Source organism: Octodon degus, unplaced genomic scaffold (genome assembly GCF_000260255.1).
Source record: "Octodon degus isolate 3935 unplaced genomic scaffold, OctDeg1.0 scaffold00015, whole genome shotgun sequence".
NCBI classification, from domain to species: Eukaryota; Metazoa; Chordata; class Mammalia; order Rodentia; family Octodontidae; genus Octodon; species Octodon degus.
Genome location: NW_004524591.1, coordinates 22,525,834 through 22,529,092, shown reverse-complemented (window position 1 = coordinate 22,529,092; position 3,259 = coordinate 22,525,834).

The window sequence follows — 3,259 nt, the reverse complement described above, 5'->3', positions numbered from 1 at the left end:
GCTGGCCCCGAGTGACCGTAGGTCATAGCCCGAAGATTCAAGCCTGCTCTCCTGTACCTCTAACAACTGGTGATCTCACCAGTGATCTCTGTGTCATATGTGAAACTTGGTGTACATTCACAGTCCCTGGAAACTGGAGGGCACACTGCCACATTTGCGGTTTGTTCCTGATTTATTGTCCTGTGTGAATCTAGCAGTTTTATGACCAGTCTTTTAAAGCTGCGGTGTTCTCCACCTTTTTGTTGCTTTCCCTTTTTTCTCAAGTGATGGATTAACTAGTGGTCAGCTTTTAGCACTCAGATAAACTGAGTCAGCGTGGTGCTAGATGTGGATGGTCCACTTAAGGATTGTTGCCAGCAGTGTGAAAGGAGAACTGGAGGGAAAGATGACAGGCTGTTGATTTTCCTGGAGAATCTTGTCACACTCATTTTCCTGGTATGAACTCAGCTACTCCCACTATCAGAAGAGCTCAGGTCTTCGCTGCCAGTGAGGATGGCAGTGGTTCTCTTCAGGGGAGCTCTGGTCCTTACTTTGAGCACCTTCCTGGCTCCAGCGCAGACCCCTCAGCCTGCTGGTACAGATCCTTCATCCCATGGGTGCAGACTTTCTAGCTTCCACCACTGGAAGAAGAAGGCCTTGGGGCCTTCCCAGTGTAGCTCCTGGATACAGATTTGCATGAGACATAGTCATGGGCTCTAGGCCTCCAGCTACACTCAGTCAAGATGTTGCTGTGGGGCCCAGGTCCTTGGCTGAATTTTTTGGGTCTCTAGTGTGCGGACAGACCACTTGCATTCTTCTGCATTTGACTTTTTGAATATTATAAAATAGTCCTAAAAATTCTTGTTGGGAGCAGCTGAAACTGGAAATTGGTTATATGTGTGGGGACAAAATAAGGCCACAATGCCTAAAACTGTCAAGCCACTTCAGTCTTGAGAAGCGCATCCTGCCTGCACAATTTCTGTCATTAGTCTGTGGGCAACCTTGAGTCTCATGATACTAACTTTGCAAAAGTATAAATATCCCTCCCCCCATACACTGTTGTTGTTCAGTCCTCTTGCTCAACAGATAAAGAGGCCTCCACTTGACCCCAGCTTTTATCTTGTCTTTCTTTTCTTTTTTTCTTTTTTGGGCGGAACCGGGGATCGAACTCAGGCCCTTGCACTTGCCAGGGAAGTGCTTATTCCACTGAGCCATCTCCCCAGCCCTTGTCTTTATTTTCTAGGTCCCCTTGCCATTTTCTCCTGGGCACCACTGAGATAAAAGTGAGTCCCTACAAATAACGAATCCTGTATGATAGCTGGTTTTTTTTTTTTTTTTTTTTCAAACCCTGACTACAACACCTGCTATTTCAATGAGAGCAAACCAAGACACAGCATGGCCAGAATCAGATACAGTGCCATATTGAGCTCTCAGACAAACTAATGGGCTCAGGCAAGTTTTTGGGTCCTGATTTCCTCATTTCTTTATTGCCACTGGGGGTTGAACTATGGCCTTTGCACTGAACATCATACCTACCTTTTTAAAAAAATTTCTGAGACAGGGTCTTTTTTTTGTTGTTGTTATAGGTTCTCACTATGCAGCTTAGACTCATAGTGATCCTCCTATCTCAGCCTCCCCAGTGCTGGGATTACAGGCATGAACAATCATGCCTGTCTTCAGTGGCCACCAGGGATCAAACCCAGGTCTTTGCACTTGCCAGGCAGGCACTTAGACTGCAGAGCTATCTCTCTAGTCCCTGAGACAGGTTCTTGTTAAGTCATTGAGTTGTCCAAGCTGGGCTTGAACTTGTTATCTTCCTGCCTCAGACTTCCTGAGTACTAGAATTACAGATGTGTGCCACCACACACAGCACTTTCTTATCTTTAAAAAAAAGGCAGTAACTCATGCTTTTTCTGCTTCCTGCAGTTATTCTGGAAATCTAGGGGTATCATAGATGTGAAATGGTTTGACTTGTGTAACTTTTCCTATTCATATGCAGCCCCTCTCTGGCTGCCTTCTCCTTCAACTCTGGATACCGATTCTAACATCCAGAATGGTATTAACTCTATACCCTACCGCTTTCCAAAGAGAACTGTGTTAAGCCTACTAGGACATCTGTAGAATAATAGGTTATTGTGTTTTCTATAAAACAGAGAAATGTGCTGGGGAGACAGTCATGAACATGGAGGTGATAAATCATGAATGTGAATCAGATTCTCTTCTTCCTCTGCTTTTTGTTTATTTTCCTTTTTAAATTGTTACCCCTTGATTTCTGGGAAGCTCTCTGTTCTGTTCCTTTAAGATTTTTTTGGGGGGTCTCCTACTTTCTGGGTGGGTTATAGGGCCACAAGGCCATCAATGTCTCCTCATAGCAACCCTGTTGTTTGTCATTGGTTTTCACCACTTTCATGGCCTGCATCTCATGAGGGTAGTGAGAAATGGGAAGGATATTATTCTTCTTCCTCTGAGTTGCCTGGAGAGGGCCCCTTGGTGACTGCAGCTGGAAGTGTGACATTTAATTAGTGGAGAGAATTAAGTCAGGCAAGAGACAGACTGTGGCAGCCAAAGGATGAGAAGGGACTGAGGAAAAAACAAATACTCAGTGGGGCAATTTGGCCCAAGTATTCGTCTAGGTCCAGACCGGGTGTGTACACAGGTGGGAATTGCAGAAGCTTAAGGAAATTTCCACTGTAAAGGAAATCACAAATGAGCCACCACAGACACCTGGTTTCCTGTACTGCACCTGGCATCCATATGGAAATCTGGGAGGTGAGCACAGCACCATGGAAGGTGCTTCCTGCTGTCTTAGTGACTGGTGCTGAGCATGATGCAAACTTGAATTGGGATCTGTGTCTTTTTTTTTTTTTTTTTGTGGTACCGGGGATTGAACTCAGGACCCTGCACTTGCCAGGCAAGCACTTACTCTACTATGTCTTTTGGAACACAGAATCCAGAGAGTGATGAGGAGGAAGGGGTGGATAGCAGTTCTAGATCCAATTACTCTCTTGGTAGATGAGGAGACCTAGGCCTAGAGAAGGGCCTTGACTTGCCTGAGAGGCGCAGGGGTTGTGCTGGAACTAGTGCTGGGATCACTTGAACCCACTTTTGAACTCTCACTCTGGAATTCTGCCTCCAAGTCTGGACGGTGATGGTTGGGTTGCCTGGAGAAGATTACCCTTGGCCTCTCCAGCAGCTTCTTGAAACTACTTGTGTATAAGCATGGGTGCTGGGGCCGGGGAGATGGCTCAGTAGAATAAGCGCTTGCCTGGCAAGCACAAGG